Raw genomic sequence first — 26,411 nt, 5'->3', positions numbered from 1 at the left:
TGGCTGCCAACCATAAAAATCCGCCAAAAAAACGCTATAAAAGTAAATCAAACCCCTCTTCATCACCCCCTTAGTTAGGGAAAAATAATAAAATTTTAAAAAATGTATTTATTTCCATTTTCCCGTTAGGGCTAGGGTTAGGGTTGGGGTTAGGGCTGGGGTTAGGGTTTCAGTTAGAATTGGGGAGTTTCCACTGTTTAGGCACATCAGGGGCTCTCCAAACGCGACATGGCATCCGATCTCAATTCCAGCCAATTCTGCTTTGAAAAACTAAAACAGTGCTCCTTCCCTTCCGAGTTCTCCTGTGCGCCCAAACAGTGGTTCCCCCCAACATATGGGGTATCAGCATTCTCAGGACAAGTTGGACAACAACTTTTGGGGTCCAATTTGTCCTGTTACCCTTGGGAAAATAAAAACGTGGGGGCTAAAATAACATTTTCGTGGAAAAAAAAATATTTTTTATTTTCACGGCTCTGCGTTATAAACTGTAGTGAAACACTTGTTGGTTCAAAGTTCTCACAACACATCTAGATAAGGGGGGTCTAGTTTGCAATATGGGGTCACTTGTGTGGTGTTTCTACTGTTTAGGTACATCAGGGGCTCTGCAAATGCAACATGACGCCTGCAGACCAATCCATCTAAGTCTGCATTTCAAACGGCGCTCCTTCCCTTCCGAGCTCTGCCGTGCGCCCAAACAGTGGTCCCGCTTCATGTATGTGGTATCAGCTTACTCAGGACAAATTGGACAATAACTTTTGTGGTCCAATTTCTCCTGTTACCCTTGGGAAAAAAAAATTGCGGGCTAAAACATCATTTTGTGGAAAGAAAAAATTATTTTTTAATTTTCACAGCGCTACATTCTAAACTTTAGTGAAACAATTGGGGCTTAAAAGTGCTCACCACACATCTAGATAAGTTCCTTAGGGGGTCTTCTTTCCAAAATGGGATCACTTGTGGGGGGTTTCCACTGTTTAGGCACGTCAGGGGCTCTCCAAACGCGACATGGGTTCCGATCTCAATTCCAGCAAATCTTGCATTGAAAAGTCAAATGGCGCTCCTTCCCTTCCGAGCTCTGCCATGTGCCCAATCAATGGTTTACCCCCAACATGTGGGGTATCAGCGTACTCAGGACAAATTGTACAACGACTTTTGTGGTCCAATTTCTCTTGTTCCCCTTGGTAAAATAAAACAAATTGGATCTGAAGTAAAAAATTTGGTGAAAAAAAAGTTAAATGTTCAATTTTTTTTAAACATTCCAAAAATTCCTGTGAAGCACCTGAAGGGTTAATAAACTTTTTGAATGTGGTTTTGAGTACCTTGAGTGGTGCAGTTTTTAGAATGGTGTCACTTTTGGGCATTTTCTGTCATATAGATCCCTCAAAGTCACTTCAAGTGTGAGGTGGTCTGTAAAAAAAAATGGTTTTGCAAATTTTGTTGCAAAAATGAGAAATCGCTGGTCAACTTTTAACCCTTATAACTCCCTAACAAAAAAAAATTGTTTCCAAAATTGTGCTGATGTAAAGCAGACATGTGGAAAATGTTGTTTATTAACTATATTATGTGATATAACTCTCTAATTTAAGGGCATAAAAACTAAAAGTTTTAAAATTGCTAAATTTTCATAATTTTCGTCAAATTTTTTTTTTCCACAAATAAATGCAAGTCATATCGAAGAAGTTTTACCACTATCATGAAGTAGAATATGTCCCAAGAAAACAATGTCAGAATCACCAGGATCCGTTGAAGCGTTTCAGAGTTATGACCTCATAAAGTGACAGTGGTCAGAATTGTAAAAATTGGCCCTGTCACTTAGGTGAAAACAGGCTTCGGGGTGAAGGGGTTAACACTAATGTACAAGTGCTTCCCATTAAAATTAGAATATCCTCAAAAAGTTTATTTCAGTTCTTCAATGTAAAAAGTGAAACTCGTATATAGCATCATTATAGTGTTCTATTTCAAGTGTTTTTTGTTTTTTTTTAATATTGATTATTATGGCTTACAGCCAATGAAAACCCAAGTCATTATCTCAGTAAAGTATTAACAAAATAACACCTGCAAAGGCTTCATAAGCATTTAAAAAGGTCCCTTAGTCTGTTTCAGTAGGGTCCACAATCATGGGGAAGACTGCTGACTTGACAGATGTCCAGAAGGCAGTCATTGACACACTCCATAAGGAGGGTAAGCCACACAAGGTCACTGCTAAAGAAGCTGGCTGTTCACAGAGTGTTGTATCCAAGCATATTAATGGAAAGTTGAGTGGAAGGAAACAGTGTGGTAGAAAAAGGTGCACAACCAACCAGGATAAGCGCAGCCTTGAAAGGATTGTTAAAAGGCCATTCGAAATTTGAGGGAGATTCACAAGGACTGGACTGCTGCTGGAATCATTGCTTCAAGAGCCCCGACAGTCGTATCCAGGACATGGGCTACAAGTGTCGCATTCCTTGTGTCAAGCCACTCATAACCAATAGACAACGCTAGAAGTGTCTTACCTGGGAGAAGGAGAACTGGACTGTTGCTCAGTGGTCCTAGGTGGTTTCAGATTAAATTAAATTTTGCATTTAATTTAAAAATCAAGGTCCCAGAGTCTGGAGGAAAAGTGGAGAGGTGCACAATCCTAGCTGCTTGAGGTCTAGTGTGAAGTTTCCACAATCCATGATGGTTTGGGGAGCCATGTCATCTGGTGTAGGTCCACTTTTTTTTAGCAAGTCAGCGCAGCGCAGGAAATGAAACAGCACTTCATGCTTCCCTCTGCCGACAAGCTTTTTAGAGATGGAAATTTCCCTCTCCAGCAGGACTTGGCACCTGTCTACACTGTCAAAAGTACCAATACTTGGTTTAAAAACCAACAGTATCACTGTGCTTGATTGGCCAGCAAACTCGCCTGACCCCATAAAGAATATAAGGGGTATTGTCAAGAGGAAGATGAGACACCAGACTCAACAATGCAGATGAGCTGAAGGCTGCTGTCAAAGCAAACTGGGCTTCCTTAACACCCCAGCACACAGGCTGATCGCATCCATGCCACATCACATTGATGGAGTAATTGATGCAAAAAGGAGCCCCAACCAAGTTTATTCAAAAGGCATAATCTGCTCTCGTTAGAAAAAAAAACAAATGAATAGCTTTTTCTGGCACAAAGCAACAAACAGGAAAAAAAGGTACACAGTCCTTGTAGTACAGCGGGTCCGCCTGCACAGGTCAGTGTCTTTTACAACACACAATGGAGGTCTCCACATCTCCGGCCACAGCCACTGAATGAGGCAATTAGCCTCCATTTTATTCACCAAAACACGCCCCTTGCGTGGGATATGTGAGTGGTCATTCCCACCCATCTCTTATGACCGCTTGTAAAATCTGGCCCTGGAGCAGCCCAAAACAATCCTCTCAGCACTCTGATATCTCTATCTAGACAGACAAGTCCTTGAGGGGAGGTATGTGTCATCAGGGCTATTAGATGCGGTGATGTGAACTCAGAGGTATGCTCCAACACATAAAGTGCTGAGAGGATTGTTTTGGGCCGCTCCAGGGCCGGATTTTACAAGCGGTCATAAGAGATGGGTGGGAATGACCACTCATCGGGTATTCTAGAATATGTATGTAGTTTATTTACGAAGATTTCAGAATAATGCAATCAATACACAGGATTTGGTCACGACTGGCCGGCCGATCAGTGAAGCCAGGGCCGGCTGCAGGTTTTTGAGGGCCCCGGGCGAAAGACTCACAGCCCACGCAGTGTGTGTGTGTATAGCACAGCCCACGCAGTGTGTGTGTGTGTATATAGCACAGCCCACGCAGTGTGTGTGTGTGTATATAGCACAGCCCACGCAGTGTGTGTGTGTGTGTATATAGCACAGCCCACGCAGTGTGTGTGTGTGTGTATATAGCACAGCCCACGCAGTGTGTGTGTGTATATAGCGCAGCCCACGCAGTGTGTGTGTGTGTGTGTATATAGCACAGCCCACGCAGTGTGTGTGTGTGTATATATAGCACAGCCCACGCAGTGTGTGTATAGCACAGCCCACGCAGTGTGTGTATAGCACAGCCCACGCAGTGTGTGTGTGTGTATAGCACAGCCCACGCAGTGTGTGTGTGTGTATAGCACAGCCCACGCAGTGTGTGTGTATAGCACAGCCCACGCAGTGTGTGTGTATAGCACAGTCCACGCAGTGTGTGTGTATATAGCACAGCCCACGCAGTGTGTGTGTGTATATAGCACAGCCCACGCAGTGTGTGTGTGTGTATATAGCACAGCCCACGCAGTGTGTGTGTGTATATAGCACAGCCCACGCAGTGTGTGTGTGTGTATATAGCACGGCCCACGCAGTGTGTGTGTGTGTGTGTATAGCACGGCCCACGCAGTGTGTGTGTGTGTGTGTGTGTGTATAGCACGGCCCACGCAGTGTGTGTGTGTGTGTATAGCACGGCCCACGCAGTGTGTGTGTGTGTGTATAGCACGGCCCACGCAGTGTGTGTGTGTGTATAGCACGGCCCACGCGGTGTGTGTGTGTGTGTATAGCACGGCCCACGCAGTGTGTGTATAGCACAGCCCACGCAGTGTGTGTGTGTGTGTGTGTGTGTGTATAGCACAGCCCACGCAGTGTGTGTGTGTGTGTGTGTGTGTGTATAGCACAGCCCACGCAGTGTATATAGTAATGTGGGCAGCATATCCCTGGTAATTAACCCCTTAGTGACAGAGCCAATTTGGTACTTAATGACCGAGCCAATTTTTACAATTCTGACCAGTGTCACTTTATGAGGTTATAACTCTGGAACGCTTTATCGGATCCCGCTGATTCTGAGATTGTTTTTTCGTGACATGTTGTACTTCAAGTTAGTGGTAACATTTCTTCGATATTACTTGCGATTATTTATGAAAAAAATGGAAATATGGCGAAAATTTTTAAAATTTTGCAATTTTCAAACTTTGTATTTTTATGCCCTTAAATCAGAGAGATGTCACAAAAAATAGTTAATAAATAACATTTCTCACATGTCTACTTTACATCAGCACAATTTTGGAAACAATTTTTTTTTTGTTAGGGAGTTATAAGGGTTAAAAGTTGACCAGCAATTTCTCATTTTTACAACACCATGTTTTTTTTAGGGACCACATCACCTTTGAAGTGATTTTGAGGGGTCTATATGATAGAAAATAACCAAGTGTGACACCATTCTAAAAACTGCACCCCTCAAGCTGCTCAAAACCACATTCAAGAAGTTTATTAACCCTTTACGTACTTCACAGGAACTAAAACAATGTGGAAGAAAAAAATGAACATTTTACTTTTTTTTGCAAACATTTTACTTCAGAACCATTTTTTTTAATTTTCACAAGTGTAAAAACAGAAATTTAACCACAAATTTTGTTGTGCAATTTTTCCTGAGTACGCCGATACCCCATATGTGGAGGTAAACCACTGTTTGGGCGCACCGCAGAGCTTGGAAGTGAAGGAGCACCGTTTGACTGTTTCAATGCAGAATTGGCTGGAATTGAGATCGGACGCCATGTCGCGTTTGGAGAGCCCCTAATGTGCCTAAACAGTGGAAACCCCCCACAAGTGACACCATTTTGGAAACTAGACCCCCCAAGGAACTTATCTAGATGTGTGGTGAGCACTTTGAACCCCCAAGTGCTTCACAGAAGTTTATAACGTAGAGCCGTGAAAATAAAAAATCTCATTTTTTCTACAAAAATAATCTTTTTGCCCCCAAATTTTTATTTTAACAAGGGTAACAGGAGAAATTAGACCACAAAAGTTGTTGTACAATTTCTCCTGAGTACGTCGATACCCCATATATGGGGGTAAACCACTGTTTGGGCGCACCGCAGAGCTTGGAAGAGAAGGAGTGTCGTTTTACTTTTTCAATGTAGAATTGGCTGGAATTGAGATCGGACGCCATGTCACGTTTGGAGAGCCGCTGATGTGCCTAAACAGTAGAGACCCCCCACATATGACACCATTTTGGAAACTAGACCCCTTAAGGAACTTATCTAGATGTGTGGTGAGCACTTTAAACCCCCAGGTGCTTCACAGAAGTTTATAACGTAGAGCCGTGAAAATAAAAAAATCGAATTTTTTCTACAAAAATGATCTTTTTGCCTCCAAATTTTTATTTTACCAAGGGTAACAGGAGAAAATGGACCCCAGAAGCTGTTGTACAATTTGTCTTGAGTACGCCGACACCCCATATGTGGGGGTAAACCACTGTTTGGGCGCATGGCTGAGCTCGGAAGCAAAGGAGCGCCATTTGACTTTTCAATGCAAAATTGACTGGAATTGAGATCGGACGCCATGTCGCGTTTGGAGAGCCCCTGATGTGCCTAAACAGCAGAAACCCCCCAAAAGTGACCCCATTTTGGAAACTAGACCCCCCCATGGAACTTATCTAGATGTGTAGTGAGAACTTTGAATGCCCAAATGCATCACAGAAGTTTATAATGCAGAGTCGTGAAAATAAAAAATATATATTTTTTAACAATAAAGATTTTTAGCCCCCAAGTTTTTATTTTCACAAGGGTAACAAGAGAAATTGGACCCCAAAAGTTGTTGTCCAATTTGTCCTGAGTATGCTGGTACCCCATATGTGGGGGTAAACCACTGTTTGGGCGCACGGCAGAGCTCGGAAGGGAAGGAGCGCCATTTTGGAATGCAGACTTTGATAGAATTGTCTGCGGGCGTTATGTTGCGTTTGCAGACCCCTAATGTACCTAAACAGTAGAAACCCCCACAAGTGACCAAATTTTGGAAACTAGACCCCCTAAGGAACTTATCTAGATATGTGGTGAGAACTTTGAAAGCTCAAGTGCTTCACAGAAATTTATAATGCAGAGTAGTGAAAATAAAAAAATATATTTTTTTCCAACAAAAAAGGTTTTTAGCCCCCAAGTTTTTATTTTCACAAGGGTAACAGGAGAAATTGGACCCCAAAAGTTGTTGTCCAATTTATCCCGAGTACGCTGATGCCCCATATGTGGGGGTAAACCACTGTTTGGGCGCACGGCAGAGCTCAGAAGGGAGGGAGTACCATTTGACTTTTTTAGCGCAAAATTGGCTGTCGTGTTTGGAGACCCCCTGATGTACCTAAACAGTGGAAACCCCCCAATTCTAACTCCAACCCTAACCCCAACACAGCCCTAACCCTAATCTCAACCCGATCCATAATCCTAATCACAACCCTAACGATAATCACAACCCTAACCCCAAAACAGCCCTAATCTCAACCCTAACCATAACCCTAATCAAAACCCTAAATCCAACACACCCCTAACCCTAATCCCAACCCTAACCCTAATCCCAACCCTAATCCCAAACGTAACACTAATCCCAACCCTAATCCAAACCCTAATCCCAACTCTAACCCTAACTTTAGCCCCAACCCTAACTTTAGCCCCAACCCTAACCATAACTTTAGCCCCCGTCGTCACAAAAAAAGTTCAATGTAACCTTTTTTTTGTACGTCGCGTCCGCCATTTCCGCGGATGCGTGGCCGTAACTCTGCCCCCTCCTCCCCAGGACATAGACTGGGCAGCGGATGCGTTGAAAAACTGCATCCGCTGCCCACGTTGTGCACAATTTTCACAACGTGCGTCGGTACATCGGGCCGACGCATTGCGACCGCCCCGTACCGACGCAAGTGTGAAAGAAGCCTAAGGCTACTTTCACACTAGCGTCGTACTCGGCCCATCGCAGTGTGTCGGGCCGACGTACCGAGGCTAGCGTTGTAAGCGCCGCACAACGGGTGCAGCGGATGCTGTTTTTTCAACGCATCCGCTGCCCCATTGTGAGGTGCGGGGAGGCGGGGGCGGAGTTCCGGCCACGCATGCGCGGTCGGAAATGGCGGACACGTCGCACAAAAAAGTTACATGTAGTTTTTTTTGTGTCGACGGTCCGCCGAAGCACGACGCATCCGTCGCACGATGGATGCGACATGTGGCAATCCGTCGCAATGCGTCGCTAATGCAAGCCAATGGAGAAAAAACGCATCCTGCAAGCACTTTTGCAGGATGCGTTTTTTCTCCAACGACGCATTGCGACGGAAGCCAAAAAACGCTAGTGTGAAAGTAGCCTAACCCTAAATTTAGCCCCAACCCTAACCCTAACCCTAATTTTAGCCCCAACTTGTCTTCTCCTGCCGGCCGGCAGATGGCAGCAGATGGCGGGCGCACTGCGCATGCGCCCGCCATGATGAAAAAGCCGGCTGGCAGGAGAAGACAGAAGAGGACCCAGGGACCCCGGGTGAGTATGATAGGGTCCCCGAATCCCCCTATTTCTCTGTCCTCTGATGTGCGATCACATCAGAGGACAGAGAAATAACTGATCGCTTTTTTTTTTTTTTTTTTTTTTTGCGGTCGCCGGTAAACTGTTAATTACCGGCGATCGCAAAGCAGGGGTCGGTGCAAACCGACCCCGATCATGTTCTTTGGGGTCTCGGCTACCCCCGGCAGCCGAGACCCCAAAGAACATCCGGGCGGCGGGCGCACTGCGCGTGCGCCCGCCATTTTTTCCCGGAAAAAAGATGGCGGCGCCCATGGGGAGACACGAGGAGCACCGGGGCAGGTAGGTAAGTATTGGGGGGCTATTGGGGGCCATCGGGGACCACATTTCTCTGTCCTCCGATGTGCGATCACATCGGAGGACAGAGAAATTAAACGGCAAATCGCGTTTTTTTTTTTTTTTGTTGCGACCGCCGGTAAACGGTTAATTACCGGCGATCGCAACTCGGGGGTCGGTAAAAACCCCCCGAATCATGTTCTCTGGGGTCTCGGCTACCCTCGGCAACCGAGACCCCAGAGAAAATCCGACTCTGGGGGGCGCTATTCACTTTTTCCACAGCGCCGTTAATTAACGGCGCTGTGGTTTAAGTACCCTTAGCGGCCGCCGTTAAAAGGTGTATCGGCGGTCGTTAAGGGGTTAAAATAAGTAAATAAGTTATATACTCACCTTCCGGTGGCCCCCGGATCCAGCCCAGGCCTTTAGCGATGCTCCTCGCGACGCTCCGTTCCCAGTAATGCCTTGCAGTAATAACCCGTGATGAGACCACTACATCATCTTGGGTCATTGCCGCAATGCATTACTGGGAACGGAGCGTCGCGAGGAGCGGGAAAGGCTGCCACGGACGCCAGAAGGTGAGAATATAATGAATTTTTTTTTTACATTATGTTTTTACTATTCATGCTGCATAGGCAGCATCAATAGTAAAAAGTTGGTCACACTTACAGGGTTACTGGCAGCGTTAACGGACTGTGTAATGCCGCGTTGTAACTCAGTCCGATTAACGGACTGCTAAAACGCTATGTGGGCGCTGACTGGAGGGGAGTATGGAGGGGGCACTGACTGGAGGGGAGTAGGGGCCAATCAGCGACACGGGATTTCCATGACAGACAAACAGATGGAAGTGGACCTTAGACATATCTATCTATCTATCTATCTAATATAAGTACAGACCAGAAGTTTGGACACACCTTCTCATTTAAAGATTTTTCTGTATTTTCATGACTATGAAAATTGTAAATTCACACTGAAGGCATCAAAACTATGAATTAACACATGTGGAATTATATACTTAACAAAAAAGTGTGAAACAACTGAAATTATGTCTTATATTCTAGGTTCTTCAAAGTAGCCACCTTTTGCCACATGTGTTAATTCATAGTTTTGATGCCTTCTGTGTGAATGTACAACTTTCATAGTCATGAAAATACATGAAAAGATCTAATGTTAACCCCTTCATGACCCAGCCTATTTTGACCTTAATGACCTGGCCGTTTTTTGCAATTCTGAGCTTCATGGGCTTCATGTTAGTGGTAAATTTAGGTCGATAATTTCTGAGTTTATTTGTGAAAAAAACTGAAATTTGGCGAAAATTTTGAAAATTTTGCAATTTTCACATTTTTAATTTTTATTCTGTTAAACCAGAGAGTTATGTGACACAAAATAGTTAATAAATAACATTTCCCACATGTCTACTTTACATCATCACAATTTTGGAAACAAAATTTTTTTTTGCTAGGAAGTTACAAGCGTTAAAATTTGACCAGTGATTTCTCATTTTTACAACAAAATTTACAAAACCATTTATTTTAGGGACCACCTCACATTTGAAGTCAGTTTGAGGGTTCTATATGGCTGAAAATACCCAAAAGTGACACCATTCTAAAAACTGCACCCCTCAAGGTACTCAAAACCACATTCAAGAAGTTTATTAACTCTTCAGGTGCTTCAAAGCAGCAGAAGCAACATGGAAGGAAAAAATGAACATTTAACTTTTTAGTCACAAAAATGATCTTTTAGCAACAATTTTTTTTATTTTCCCAAGGGTAAAAGGAGAAACTGTACCACGAACGTTGTTGTCCAATTTGTCCTGAGCACGCTGATACCTCATATGTGGGGGTAAACCACTGTTTGGGCGCACGGCAGGGCTCGGAAGGGAAGGAGCGCCGTTTGACTTTTTGAATGAAAAATTGGCTCCAATCTTTAGCGGACACCATGTCGCGTTTGGAGAGCCCCCTGTGTGCCTAAACATTGGAGCTCCCCCACAAGTGACCCCATTTTGGAAACTAGACCCCCCAAGGAACTTATCTAGAAGCATAGTGAGCACTTTAAACCCCCAGGTGCTTCACAGAAGTTTATAACGCAGAGCCGTGAAAATAAAAAATAATTTTTCTTTCCTCAAAAATGAATTTTAGCCCAGAATTTTTTATTTTCCCAAGGGTAACAGGATAAATTGGACCCCAAATGTTGTTGTCCAGTTTGTCCTGAGTACGTTGATACCCCATATGTGGGGGTAAACCACTGTTTGGGCGCACAGCAGGGCTCGGAAGGGAAGGCACGCCATTTGGCTTTTTGAATGGAAAATTAGCTCCAATCATTAGCGGACACCATGTCGCGTTTGGAGAGCCCCCTGTGTGCCTAAACATTGGAGCTCCCCCACAAGTGACCCCATTTTGGAAACTAGACCTCCCAAGGAACTAATCTAGATATGTGGTGAGCACTTTGAACCCCCAAGTGCTTTACAGAAGTTTATAACGCAGAGCCGTGAAAATTAAAAAATCATTTTTCTTTCCTCAAAAATGATGTTTTAGCAAGCAATTTTTTATTTTCGCAAGGGTAACAGGAGAAATTGGACCCCAATAGTTGTTGCCCAGTTTGTCCTGAGTATACTAGTACCCCATATGTGGGGGTAAACCACTGTTTGGGCGCACGTCAGGGCTCGGAAGGGAGGGAGCACCATTTGACTTTTTGAACGCAAGATTGGCTGGAATCAATGGTGGCGCCATGTTGCGTTTGGAGACCCCTGATGTGCCTAAACAGTGGAAACCCCTCAATTCTAACTCCAACACTAACCCCAACACACCCCTAACCCTAATCCCAACTGTAGCCATAACCCTAATCACAACCCTAACCCCAACACACTCCTAACCACAACCCTAATCCCAACCCTAATCCCAACCCTAACCCTAACCCCAACACACCCCTAACCATAATCCTAACGACAAGCCTATTAACCCTATTTCCAACCCTAGCCCTAATTCCAACCCTAAGGCTATGTGCCCACGTTGCGGATTCGTGTGAGATTTTTCCGCACCGTTTTTGAAAAATCCGCAGGTAAAAGGCACTTCGTTTTACCTGCGGATTTACCGCGGATTTCCAGTGTTTTTGTATGCAGATTTCACCTGCGGATTCCTATTGAGGAACAGGTGTAAAACGCTGCGGAATCCGCACAAAGAATTAACATGCTGTGGAAAATACCGCACGGAAATGCTGCGTTGTATTTTCCGTGGGCACAGCGCATGGTACTGTAAACCTGATGGAACACTGCTACATGATCACTGTGATAGGTTTTATCACAGTGATCAAAATGTAGCTGGAACGAATCTGGTGGCTGGCAGATTCGGCGGGCGCACTGCACATGCGCCCGCCATTTTGGAAGATGGCGGCGCCCGTGGAGAAGACGGACGGACGCTGGGAAGCTCGGTAAGTATGAGGGGGGGGGGTGATCGGAGCACGGGGGGAGCGGACAGGAGGACGGGGGAGTGGACAGGACGACGGAGGGGAGCGTTCTTGCCCGGTGCCACCCCTGCTGACTGCCATCTCTTATCAGCCCTGACCTATCTTGCAGGAACGCTACCTAGGAGGCCTGGTCTATTCATGTCAGGTAGTATAGGATGGGTTACTCCTCTTGGCTATTTATAGCTACAGAGGCCTGATACATTAGGTTCTTTTCCATCCCTACATCTCCCAAATTCGTCTTGGTAGCCTGTATGTGGGGTGACACTGTGGCCTGACCTTATTACAGGTCGTGTTTTCTTGTTTGCCTCATGCTGTTATTTTAAGTGTTTTTAATACTCTTTTGTAGTGTATTCAAGTGTGATTTAATAAAAATTTGTTATATTTTGTTAATATATTTTTTGTGGTGATCCCTTTTATTATGCATGCTACCCTTTTCTTCTTGCTTTGGGACGGAGGGGAGCGGAGCACAGGATGGAGGACTGGGGAGGTGATCGGTGGCGGTGGGGGGGTGCAGACCAGTGTTTCCAGCCATGGCCGATGGTATTGCAGCATCGGCCATGGCTGGATTGTAATATTTCACCAGTTTTCATAGTGAAATATTACAAATCGCTCTGATTGGCTGTTTCACTTTCAACAGCCAATCAGCGATCATAGCCACGGGGGGGGGTGAAGCCACCCCCCCCCTGGGCTGAAGTACCACTCCCCCTGTCCCTGCAGATCGGGTGAAATTGGAGTTAACCCTTTCACCCGATCTGCAGGGACGCGATCATTCCATGACGCCACATAGGCGTCACAGGTCGGATTGGCACCGGCTGTCATGACGCCTACATGGCGTCAAAGGTCGGGAAGGGGTTTTAAAAATGAAAAAAAAAAATTATATGCTCACCGTCCGTCGGCCCCTCGGATCCAGAACAGGCCTTTCCCGCTCCTCGCGACCCTCAGGTGACTGCTCCATGCATTGCGTTCTCGCGATATGATGACGTAGCGGTCTCGTGAGACCGCTACGTCATCATCTCGCGAGACTGCACTGCACTCTTGATGCTCTCGGGGTCCAGACTTGTGACTGTGCAAAATTTTGTGGCTGTAGCTGCGACGGTGCAGATGCCAATCCTGGACACACACGGATACACACACTCCATTTCCGGCTCAAGCCCTGTCATGTTGGCCTCCCCTTTATGGGCCCGCTACGACCTTACTCGATATCTTTTTACATCCATTTAAAACAGACCATCTTTCTATCATGTCCATTGTCCACTGTATTGCATCCTTTTTTAAAATATACATTTTTAGGTCACATTCAGTATTTGATCAGTATTTTACCTCAGTATTTGTAAGCCAAAACCAAGCGTTGGGCAATTAGAGGAAAAGTATATGGTAATAGAAACATGTCACCACTTCTATATTTATCACCCACTCCTGGTTTTGGCTTACAAATACTGAGGTAAAAAAATGACCAAATCCTGCTAGTGTGAACATGGCCTAATACTGCAGCTCTGCTATTCACCAGAACGATCTCTGGAGGAAGCATGTGGTCCTGCTAGATAACGGGGAGTGAGAAGAATCTAAGAAGCTTTGAGCTGCTCAAAAGATAATCCTTTGACCGCTTCACACAGTGGCAAATTTCCATTTTTGCGTTTGTTTTTTTTTTTTCTCCTCTTCTTCCCACAGCCACAACTTTATTTTTCTGTCCACATAGACATATGAGGGGTTGCTTATTGTGGGACGAGTTGTAAATTTTGATTGACACCATTGATTTTACCACATAGTGTGCTGAAAAAGGGGAAAAAAATTCCAAATGGGGAGAAATTGTGAAAAAACGCAAGTCTCACATTGTTTTTAGAGAATTGTTTTAACCCCTTAGGCTACGTTCACATTTGCGTTGTGTCGGGCGCAGGTTCGGCGACGCATGCGTCATGCGCCCCTATATTTAACATGGGGGCGCATGGACATGCGTTGTCTTGCGTTTTGTGACGCATGCGTCATTTTTGGCGCAAGCGTCAGGGCGCACAGAACGCTGCACGATGCATTTTTTTGCGCCGAAAATCATGCCAAAATTGGACGCATGCGTCACAAAGAGCTGCGTTTTGCATGCGTTGTGCGTTGCGTCGCCGACGCTGCGCCGCACAAATGTGAACGTAGCCTAAGTGACACGGCAAAATTTTTGAAATCTGACAAGTGTCAATTTATATGGTAATGACTCTGGAACGCTTCAACATGTCCTATTGATGTGGAGATTTTTTTTTTTTTTTTTGTGTGTGACAAATTTGCCATTATCCTAAAGTACAATGTATGTCAATATGTTTTGTTTTATTTATAAAAAAAAATCAGGAATGTAACAAATATAAAAATGAAATTTTCAAACTTTTAATGATTATCCCTTTTAATACATAGTCATACCACAGAAAAACATTAATAAATACCATTTTAACATTTCCCTCATGTCTGCTTTACATCAGCACCATTTGTAAAATGTTGTTTTATTTAATTAGCATCTTAACATTAAAAATGTAGCAGCAATTTTTCCAAGGAAATTTATGAAATTATTATTTTTTTTTATGGACCTATCCAGGTTTGAAGTGACGTTGTTGGTTCTATATACTGGAAACCCCACAAAAGTGATACCATTTTAATACAGCACCCCCTGACATACCGAAAACTGCTGTCAGGTAGTTTATTTTTCCTTCATTTCATTTTCTGGAATTAATGCAAAGTGGCATGACAGAAATGTAGAATGTGTTTTTGCCACCTAAATGTCACTAACTTCTGAACAGGTCACTACAACCGGCAGACTCTAAGGCTGCTATTTGGCCTTGAACTGCCATGGCAAACATCAACACACAATCATGATCTCAGGGTGCCAATGGGGATAAAGAGGAGGCCCCCACACTCTGTTAACCATTTAGGCCGGCCTCACACTAGCGAGTTTTACGGACGTATGAGCGCATAAACTACGTCCGTAAAATACGCATTACACACGGCCCAATGAATCTCTATGGGGCTGCTCCTATCTGCCATATATTACGCATCCGTAATATACGGTCTTGTACGGCCGTAGAAAATCGCAGCATGCTGCGTTTGTCACCGTATTACACAAAAAAATCGCCAATGAAAGTCTATGGGGGCGAGAAAAATACGGATTCCACACGGACCAGCAGTGTGACTTGCGAGAAATACGCAGCGGTGTTAGTGAAAAGCCGGTAATTCAATTGCCGGCTTTTCATTTCTCCTTCACAAACCCAACATGATATGAGACATGGTTTACATACAGTAAACCATCTCATATCCCCTTTTTCTTTGCATATTCCACACTACTAATGTTAGTAGTGTGTATGTGCAAAATTTGGGTGCTGTAGCTGCTAAAATAAAGGGTTAAATGACGGAAAAAATTGGCATGGGCTCCCGCGCAATTTTCTCCGCCAGAGTGGTAAAGCCAGTGACTGAGGGCAGATATTAATAGCCTAGAGAGGGTCCATGGTTATTGGCCCCCCCCCCGGCTACAAACATCTGCCCCCAGCAGATGAACTCGAGCGTGGGAACTTTTCCAAGGCTCCAGTTCATGAGGACATCCAGCAGAGGGCGCATCACCGCAACTCAAGGTAAGTACAGATCATCCTGATTTCCTTTCAGTACCCGGGGGTTTACAGGCACGAGCGAGTGCTTTAGCACAGCTCCTGGCTGTAAAATGATTTAACCCCTTCAGATGGATTTACATCGTGGGACGTGACAGATCATCTGAAGGTATGTATATTGTTGGTTTATTATTTTTCAGAGCGAGGGTCTTCAGGTGGATTGAGAGAGCAATAAAATATTAAAACAACCCGTGTGTTTATTTCATTAAAATACTTTTTAATAACGTGTGTTTTTTTTTAACCCTTTCATACAATTGGATTAATAATGGATAGGTGTCATAATTGACGCCTCTCCATTATTAATCTGGCTTAATGTCACCTTACAATAGCAAGGTGACATTAACCCTTCATTACCCCATATCCCACCGCTACACGGGAGTGGGAAGAGAGTGGCCAAGTGGCAGAATAGGCGCATCTTCCAGATGTGCCTTTTCTGGGGTGGCTGGGGGCAGATGTTTGTAGCCGGGGGGGGGGGCGCAATAACCATGGACCCTCTCTAGGCTATTAATATCTGCCCTCAGTCACTGGCTTTACCACTCTGGCGGAGAAAATTGCGCGGGAGCCCACGCCAATTTTTTCCGCGATTTAACCCTTTATTTTAGCAGCTACAGCGCCCAAATTTTGCACATACACACTACTAACATTAGTAGTGTGGAATATGCAAAAAAAAGGGGATATGAGATGGTTTACTGTATGTGAACCATGTCTCATATCCTGTCGGGTTTGTGAAGGAGAAATGAAAAGCCGGCAATTGAATTACCGGCTTTTCACATATATCGCGCTGAATTAAATATAAATACAGAATATATATATATATATATATATATATATATATATATATATATATATATATATATATATATATATATATATATATATATATATATATATATATATACTTACTTACTAGCTGTACTACCCGGCTTCGCCCGGGTTAATGACTGCTGTTAGCAAAATAGAATGTGTTAACAAAAATTTATTCTGCACACAAAAACCACAAAACAAATAGATAGAAATGTAATTATTAAAAGGCAAAAACTAAGCTAATAGAAGCATTTCTTAACATATATTAGCTTTGTAAGGCCGGGATCACACACAGCGAGATACGGCCGAGTCTCGCAGGTTAAAACTAAGCTCTGGCACCGACACTCCAGAGCGGAGCGTGCAGCCGCACAGCAATACATGGAGCTGCACGCTCCACTCCACAGTGCCGGTGCCAGAGCTTAGTTTTAACCTGCGAGACTCGGCCGTATCTCGCTGTAGTGTGACTCCGGCCTTATACTGAGAATGTCTTTGTTGCCTATATTAACCAATCAGAGCTCAGATTAATTAACTGTAGCAAAATAGAAGCTGAGCTGTGATTGGTTGCTATTGGCAGCCTGATAAATCCCCAGCCAACAGGAAGCCCTCCCCCCTGGCAGTATATATTAGCTCACACATACACATAATAGACAGGTCATGTGACTGACAGCTGCCGTATTTCCTATATGGTACAATTGTTGCTCTTGTAGTTTGTCTGCTTATTAATCAGATTTTTATTTTTGAAGGATAATACCAGACTTCTGTGTGTTTTAGGGCGAGTTTCATGTGTCAAGTTGTGTGTGTTGAGTTGCGTGTGGTGACATGCGTGTAGCAACTTTTTGTGTGTCGAGTTGCATGTGACAGGTTAGTGTAGCAAGTTGTGTGCAGCAAGATTTTATGTGGCGAGGTTGGTGTGTGTGTGGTGAAACGTGTGCTGAGGGTGGTATATGTGTTCAAGCACGTGGTAGTGTGTGGCGCATTTTGTGTGTGTTCATATCCCCGTGTGTGGTGAGTATCCCATGTCAGGGCCCCACCTTAGCAACTGTACGGTATATACTCTTTGGCGCCATCGCTGTCATTCTTTAACCCCTTCCCGACCCATGACGCCACATAGGCGTCATGAAAACCCGTGCCAATCCGACCCATGACGCCTATGTGGCGTCATGGAATGATCGCGTCCCTGCAGATCGGGTGAAGGGGTTAACTCCTATTTTACCCGATCTGCAGGGAGAGGGGGAGTGGTGCTTCAGCCCAGGGGGGGTGGCTTCACCCCCCCGTGGCTACGATCGCTCTGATTGGCTGTTGAAAGTGAAACTGCCAATCAGAGCGATTTGTAATATTTCACCTAAAAAACAGGTGAAATATTACAATCCAGCCATGGCCGATGCTGCAATATCATCGGCCATGGCTGGAAAACCTGAAGTGACCACCCCCCACCCCACCGATCGCCCCCCCACCGCTCCGTTATGGGGTCCGGTCCCCTCCGTCCTGTGCTCCGCTGCCCCGTGCTCCTGCCCGCTCCCCCGTCCTGCTGTCCGCTCCCCCCGTCCTCCGATCACCCCCCCTGTGCTCAGATCCACCCCCCCACCACCCCTTCATACTTACCGATCCTCCCGGTGTCCGGCCGTCTCCTCGCTGGGCGCCGCCATCTTCCAAAATGGCGGGCGCATGCTTAGTACGCCCGCCGGCCGGCAGATTCCTTACAGGTACATTTTGATCGCTGTGGTAGGTTCTACCACAGCGATCAAAATAAAAAAAATAATAAATAAACCCCCCCCTTTATCACCCCCATAGATAGGGACAATAATAAAATAAAGAAAATATATATTTTTTTTTTTTCCCACTGTGGTTAGGGTTAGAACTAGGGTTAGGGTTAGAACTAGGGTTAGGGTTACGGGTAGGGTTAGGGTTATGGCATGTGCGGATTTGGCAGCGGATCCGCGGCGGATCGGCCGCGGATCCGCAGCGGATCGGCCGCGGATCCGCAGCGGATCGGCCGCGGATCCGCAGCGGATTGGCCGCTGCGAATTCGTAGCAGTTTTCCATCAGGTTTACAGTACCGTGTACACCTATGGAAAACCAAATCCGCTGTGCCCATGGTGCGGAAAATTCCGTGCAGAAACGCTGCGTTGTATTTTCCACAGCATGTCAATTCTTTGTGCGGATTCCGCAGCGTTTTACACCTGTTCCTCAATAGGAATCCGCAGGTGAAATCCGCACAAAAAAACACTGGAAATCTGCTGTAAATCCGCAGGTAAAACGCAGTGCCTTTTACTTGCAGATTTTTCAAAAGTCGTGCGGAAAAATCTCACACGAATCCGCTACGTGGGCACATACCCTTAGGGTTAGGGTTGGAATTAGGGCTAGGGTTGGAATTAGGGTTACGGGTGTGTTGGGGTTAGGGTTGTGGTTAGGGGTGTGTTGGGGTTAGGGTTGGGATTAGGGTTATGGCTACAGTTGGGATTAGGATTAGGGGTGTGTTGGGGTTAGTGTTGAAGTTAGAAATGAGGGGTTTCCACTGTTAGGGCACATCAGGGGTCTCCAAACGCAACATGGCGCCACCATTGATTCCAGCCAATCTTGCATTCAAAAAGTCAAATGGTGCTCCCTCCCTTCCAAGCCCCGACGTGTGCCCAAACAGTGGTTTACCCCCACATTTGGGGTACCAGCGTACTCAGGACAAACTGGGCAACAACTGTTGGGGTCCAATTTCTCCTGTTACCCTTGCAAAAATAAAAAATTACTTGCTAAGACATAATTTTTGAGGAAAGAAGAATTATTTTTTATTTTCACGGCTCTGCGTTGTAAACTTCTGTGAAGCACTTGGAGGTTGAACGTGCTCATCACACATCTAGATAAGTTCCTTGGGGGGTCTAGTTTCCAAAATGGGGTCACTTGTGGGGTGTTTCTACTGTTTAGGCACATCAGGGGCTCTGCAAATGCAACGTGACGCCCGCAGACCATTCCATCAAAGTCTGCATTTCAAATGTCACTACTTCCCTTCCGAGCCCTGACGTGCGCCCAAACAGTGGTTTACCCCCACATATGGGGTATCACTGTACTCACAACAAACTGGGCAACAAACATTGGGGCCCAATTTCTCCTGTTACCCTTGTGAAAATAAAAAATTGCTTGCTAAAACATCTTTTTTGAGGAAAGAAAAATGATTTTTTATTTTCACGGCTCTGCGTTGTAAACTTCTGTGAAGCACTTGGGGATTGAAAGTGCTCACCACACATCTAGATTAGTTCCTTGGGGGGTCTAGTTTCCAAAATGGGGTCACTTGTGGGGTGTTTCTACTGTTTAGGCATATCAGGGGCTCTGCAAATGCAACGTGACGCCAGCAGACCATTCCATCAAAGTCTGCATTCCAAAACGTCACTACTTCCCTTCCGAGCCCCGGCATGTGCCCAAACAGTGGTTTACCCCCACATATGGGGTATCAGCGTACTCAGGAGAAACTGGACAACAACTTTTGGGGTCCAATTTCTCCTGTTACCCTTGCAAAAATAAAAAATTCTGGGCTAAAAAAATATTTTTGAGGAAAGGAAACACATTTATTATTTTCACGGCTCTGCGTTATAAACTTCTGCGAAGCACTTGGGGGTTCAAAGTGCTCACCACACATCTAGATTAGTTCCTTGGGAGGTCTAGTTTCCAAAATGGGGTCACTTGTTAGGGAGCTCCAATGTTTAGGCACACAGGGGCTCTCCAAACGTGACATGGTGTCCGCTAATGATTGGAGCTAATTTTCCATTCAAAAAGCCAAATGGCGTGCCTTCCCTTCCGAGCCCTGCCGTGTGCCCAAACAGTGGTTTACCCCCACATATGGGGTATCATCGTACTCAGGACAAACTGGACAACAACATTTGGGGTCCAATTTCTCCTATTACCCTTGGAAAATTAAAAAATCCTGGGCTAAAACTCATTTTTGAGGAAAGAAAAATTATTTTTTTATTTTCACGGCTCTGCGTTATAAACTTCTGTGAAGCACCTGGGGGTTATAAGTGCTCACTATGCATCTAGATAAGTTCCTTGGGGGGTCTAGTTTCCAAAATGGGGTCACGTGTAGGGGAGCTCCAATGTTTAGGCACACAGGGGCTCTCCAAACGCGACATGGTGTTCGCTAACGATTGGAGCTAATTTTCCATTCAAAAAGTCAAATGGCACGCCTCCCCTTCCGAGCCTTGCCGTGCACCCAAACAGTGGTTTACCCCCACATATGAGGTATCAACATACTCAGCAGAAATTGCCCAACAAATTTTAGGATCCATTTTATCCTGTTGCCCATGTGAAAATGAAAAAATTGAGGCTAAAAGAAATTTTGTGTGAAAAAAAAGTACTTTTTAATTTTTACGGATCAATTTGTGAAGCACCTGAGAGTTTAAAGTGCTCACTATGCTTCTAGATAAGTTCCTTGGCGGGTCTACTTTCCAAAATGGGGTCACTTGTGGGAGCGCTCCAATGTTTAGGCACACGGGGGCTCTCCAAACGTGACATGGTCTCTGCTAGCGATGGAGATCATTTTTCATTCAAAAAGTCAAATGGCGCTCCTTCCCTTCCGAGCCTTACCATGTGCCCAAACAGTGGTTTACCCCCACATGTGAGGTATCAGTGTACTCAGGAGAAATTGTCCAACAAATTTTAGGATCCATTTTATCCTGTTGCCCATGTGAAAATGAAAAAATTGAGGCTAAAATAATTTTTTTGTGAAAAAAAAGTACTGTTTAATTTTTACGGATCAATTTGTGAAGCACCTGGGGGTTTAAAGTGCTCACTATGCTTCTAGATAAGTTCCTTGGGGGGTCTAGTTTCGAAAATGGGGTCACTTGTGGGGGAGCTCCAATGTTTAGGCACACGGGGGCTCTCCAAACGCGACATGGTGTCCGCTAAAGATTGGAGCCAATTTTTCATTCAAAAAGTCAAATGGCGCTCCTTTCCTTCCAAGCCCTGCCGTATGCCCAAACAGTGGTTTACCCCCACATATGAGGTATCAGCGTACTCAGGACAAATTGGACAACATCGTTCGTGGTCCAGTTTTTCCTTTTACCCTTGGGAAAATAAAAAAAATGTTGCTAAAAGATCATTTTTGTGACTAAAAAGTTAAATGTTCATTTTTTCCTTCCATGTTGCTTCTGCTGCTGTGAAACACCTGAAGGGTTAATAAACTTCTTGAATGTGGTTTTGAGCACCTTGAGGGGTGCAGTTTTTAGAATGGTGTCACTTTGGGGTATTTTCAGCCATATAGAACCCTCAAACTGACTTCAAATGTGAGGTGGTCCCTAAAAAAAATGGTTTTGTAAATTTTGTTGTAAAAATGAGAAATCACTGGTCAAATTTTAACCCTTATAACTTCCTAGCAAAAAAAAAATTTGTTTCCAAAATTGTGCTGATGTAAAGTAGACATGTGGGAAATGTTATTTATTAACTATTTTGTATCACATAACTCTCTGGTTTAACAGAATAAAAATTCAAAATGTGAAAATTGCGAAATTTTCAAAATTTTCGCCAAATTTCCGTTTTTTTCACAAATAAACTCAGAAATTATCGACCTAAATTTACCACTAACATGAAGCCCAATATGTCACGAAAAAACAATCTCAGAATCGCTAGGATCCGTTGAAGCGTTCCTGAGTTATTACCTCATAAAGGGACACTGGTCAGAATTGCAAAAAACGGCAAGGTCATTAAGGCCAAAATAGGCTGGGTCATGAAGGGGTTAAGTCCCCCTTGTTCACATCTGGCAGCTGTTAATTTGCCTCCAACACTTTTCCTTTCATTTTTTCCCCATTATGTAGATAGGGGCAAAATTGTTTGGTGAATTGGAAAGCGCGGGGTTAAAATTTCACCTCACAACATAGCCTATGACGCTCTCGGGGTCCAGACGTGTGACTGTGCAAAATTTTGTGGCTGTAGCTGCGACGGTTCAGATGCCAATCCCGGACATACACACACACACATTCAGCTTAATATATTAGATATATATATGTGTCTCAATGACATAAAACATATATATGTGTGTGTGTGTATATATATATATATACGATCATTTGAGCACATAAATCCATTAGATGTCGGTTTTGCAAGCCTGCGAGAAAATATCGCAGTACGGATGCCATACGGATTACATTCGGAGGATGCCATGCGCAAAATACGCTGACACACCCTGCCTACGGATGACATACGGATCACTATTTTGGGGAGTTTTCTGCGTATTACGGCCGTAAAAAACGGACCGTATTTACATATGCTGAGTGTGAGGCCGGCCTTATATGATGAAGTCAGATTTGACAGCAGCATCTAAGGGACTAAACAGATTTGGATGGTGCCAACACTGATCGTGGCTGATGCAGCAAGTTGTCAGCTATAGTGTACAGCCGACAGCTGCTGGGTTGTTACCTGTATGGGGATGCTATTACCCTTATATCTTACGTCAGTAAAAAGACGTATTGGCAGCCACTGAGGGGTTAATGGTGCACATTTTGTGGTAAAATGAAAACCTCCCAATAGGATTCTCCTCATCGGTACTATAACAGCAATACCGAACATGTTTAGTTTTTTGTTTTTTTTATTTTAGTGGTGAGAATTTTTGGGGGGAGTTATCGCCATTTTATGAAGCCAGTAACTATTTAAAGGTAAGGTACCGCGTTTGTAGATCATTAATAAATCACTGTAATGTAGCATAACATGCTACTATAACCAAGTTTTAAATGCATGTGAAACAGATTTCGTGTGTTATATGTGTTTAAAGAAGGAACTGGGGACTGACATCTTGGTTTTGCAGCAGTAGCAGGGCACTAACAGTGTCATTTTACAGCACCCCATGGACATAGGGTCAGCGCCGGTCTATTATCTCCTATCTTTAACATTGGAGAGGTGTTAGCAGTGAGCTGGGCACGCCTCTGTGGGCTGCACAACTCACTGCTGTAGGTGTGACTAGCAGCCATTTTATTATAGCCCAGTGCTCTCTGCTCAGCTCCACTTACTCTCTATCACAGGAGCTCCATTCACTCCATTAAGCTGCATTCCCAGCCTGCAGAGAGAGGTGACACCTGACACCTCTCTCTGCCATACAATGTATCTCTCCCCTCCCTCCACATTGCCTGGCCATTCACTGCAGACCTGGAGCTCCTTCTTATCTTACTGAGGGATGAGTCACAGACAGCTCTGCACAGACAATGCTGCTCCATACACACCACATAAACTAACTGTGCTTCTGATGCACTAACTGCTGGTGATAGCAGATCACAGGGCAGTCACACACAAAATGGCTCTGCCCTGTGATGCTGCTCTTCATTCTGCCCCAGGGATATTAGACCACCCAAAAGGGGAGGGAAATGCTGATGTCAGCAGTTACTGCCCCAATTTTCCAGCTAACAGTAAAGCTGGTAAGTCTTACTATAGCTGCTTGAGGTCTAAAACGGAAAATGCTCCCCCTAGTGGTCAATATATATATTTGTAAGAAAATATATAATATTTTTCATATAGAAATGTTTGCAAACAGTGCAAACATTGCATTAATACATTTTATTTACTATTTTAAGCTTAATTTCACAAAAAAACAAACTACAAGAAAACTGGTGGCACCTTCCCTTTAAGTTGTTGGAGATGTGTGACTGCTTACTTTTGCAGGGTGAGACAACGTTGTTATTGATACTATTTAGGGATACTTATAACGTTTGATATTGCAGTGACCCAAAAAAACATCATATCGGCGTTATTGAATTTTTCCTTTTAGTGTCTACCAATTGGGTTAATTATTTTGATATTTAGATCGGACTTCTCTGAACGTGGCTTTACCACGTGTGTGTGTGTGTGTGTGTGTGTGTATGTATGTATGTATGTATGTATGTATGTGTGTTAAAATATATATATATATATATATATATATATATATCTTTTTTTTTTTAAAGGTAATCTGTCATCCCCAAAATTCGCCTATAAGCTGCGGCCACCGGCATCAGGGGCTTATCTACAGCATTCTGTAATGCTGTAGATAAGTCCCAATGTAACCTGAAGGATGGAAAAAAACAAGTTAGATTATACTCGGGGGCGTCGCGGTCCGGGGCCTCCCATCTTCATACGATGACGTCCTCTTCTTGTCTTCACGCTGCGGCTCCTGCGCTGGCGTACTTTGTCTGCCCTGTTGAGGGTAGAGCAAAGTACTGCAGTGCGCAGGCGCCAGGAAAGGTCAGAGAGGCCTGGCACCTGCAGTACTTTACGCTGCCCTCAACAGGGCAGACAAAGTATGCCAGCGCAGGAGCCGCAGCGTGAAGACAAGAAGAGGACGTCATCGTATGAAGATGGGAGGCCCCGGACCGCGACGCCCCCGAGTGAGTATAATCTAACTTGTTTTTTTCCATCCTTCAGGATACATCGGGGGCTTATCTACAGCATTACAGAATGCTGTAGATAAGCCCCTGATGCCGGTGGCAGCAGCTTATAGGCAAATTTTGAGGTGACAGATTCCCTTTAATATTTTTAATGCAGGGTACAGGGGGGTGATTTGAACCTTCAATGTTTTTGATTGCTTTTTTTCATATTTTTTTTTAAACTTTTCACTGTTCTTAACCCCTTCCCGACCTTTGACGCATACGCTGCGTCATGAAAGTCGGTGCCAATCCGACCTGTGACGCAGCGTATGCGTCATGGAATGATCGCGTCCCTGCAGATCGGGTGAAAGGGTTAACTCCAATTTCACCCGATCTGCAGAGACAGGGGGAGTGGTACTTCAGCCCAGGGGGGGTGGCTTCACCCCCCCCTGGCTACGATCGCTCTGATTGGCTGTTGAAAGTGAAACTGCCAATCAGAGCGATTTGTAATATTTCACCTAAAAAACTGGTGAAATATTACAATCCAGCCATGGCCGATGCTGCAATATCATCGGCCATGGCTGGAAATACTGAAGTGACCCCCCCCCCAATCCACCGATCTGTCCCGTAGTCCACTCCGTCCTGTGCTCCGCTCCCCCGTCCTCCTGTCCGCTCCCCCCGTGCTCCTATGTCACCCCCCCGTGCTCCGACGCCCCCCCGTGCCCCGATCTCCCCCCCCCCTTACACTTACCGAGGCTCCCGGTGTCGGTCCGTCTTCTCCATGGGCGCCGCCATCTTCCAAAATGGCGGGCGCATGCTCAGTGCGCCCGCCGAACCTGCCGTTCGGCAGATTCGTTACAAGTACATTTTGATCGCTGTGGTAGGTTCTATCACAGCGATCAAAATAAAAAAAATAATAAATAAACCCCCCCCTTTATCACCCCCATAGGTAGGGACAATAATAAAATAAAGAAATTATTTTTTTTTCTTTTTCCACTAGGGTTAGGGTTTCAACTAGGGTTAGAACTAGGGGTAGGGTTAGGGTTACGGGTAGGGTTAGGGTTATGGCATGTGCACACAGTGCGGATTTGGCTGCGGATCCGCAGCGGATTGGCCGCTGCAAATTCGTAGCAGTTTTCCATCAGGTTTACAGTACCATGTACACCTATGGAAAACCAAATCCGCTGTGCCCATGGTGCGGAAAATTCCGTGCAGAAACGCTGCGTTGTATTTTCCGCAGCATGTCAATTCTTTGTGCGGATTCCGCAGCGTTTTACACCTGTTCCTCAATAGGAATCCGCAGGTGAAATCCGCACAAAAAAACACTGGAAATCTGCTGTAAATCCGCAGGTAAAACGCAGTGCCTTTTACCTGCAGATTTTTCAAAAATCGTGCAGAAGAATCTCACACGAATCCGCAACGTGGGCACATAGCCTTAGGGTTAGGGTTGGAATTAGAGTTAGGGTTGGAATTAGGGCTAGGGTTGGAAATAGGGTTAAGATTAGGCTTGTGGTTAGGGTTACGGATAGGGTTAGGGGTGTGTTGGGGTTACAGTTGTGGTTAGGGTTGGGATTAGGGTTAGGGTTGGGATTAGGGTTGGAATTAGGGTTACGGGTGTGTTGGGGTTAGGGTTGTGGTTAGGGGTGTGTTGGGGTTAG

The 26,411-nt window shown here is 44.8% G+C and overlaps 1 protein-coding gene and 1 long non-coding RNA gene across 12 annotated transcripts in view; one reads left to right on the top strand and one right to left on the bottom strand.

Annotated features, from left to right (window-relative positions):
• Positions 1-26,411, top strand: part of LOC143815937 (protein 4.1-like) — a 405,258-nt gene that overhangs the window by 27,179 nt on the left and 351,668 nt on the right. For 5 of the 11 annotated variants that reach the window (XM_077295757.1, XM_077295755.1, XM_077295753.1 and 2 more), the window contains exon 2: positions 14,581-14,677. The exons of the other annotated variants lie outside the window; for them this stretch is intronic. The gene's annotated coding sequence lies outside the window, so the exon portion shown is untranslated. The remainder of the gene's footprint in view (positions 1-14,580; positions 14,678-26,411) is intronic. 11 annotated transcript variants of the gene reach the window in all.
• The window catches only part of LOC143815939 (uncharacterized), a 51,581-nt gene that overhangs the window by 22,686 nt on the left and 2,484 nt on the right, over positions 1-26,411 (bottom strand). The window lies entirely within an intron of this gene.

Source organism: Ranitomeya variabilis, chromosome 3 (genome assembly GCF_051348905.1).
Source record: "Ranitomeya variabilis isolate aRanVar5 chromosome 3, aRanVar5.hap1, whole genome shotgun sequence".
Lineage (NCBI taxonomy): Eukaryota > Metazoa > Chordata > Amphibia > Anura > Dendrobatidae > Ranitomeya > Ranitomeya variabilis.
This window is presented reverse-complemented; position numbering and strand designations above follow the sequence as displayed.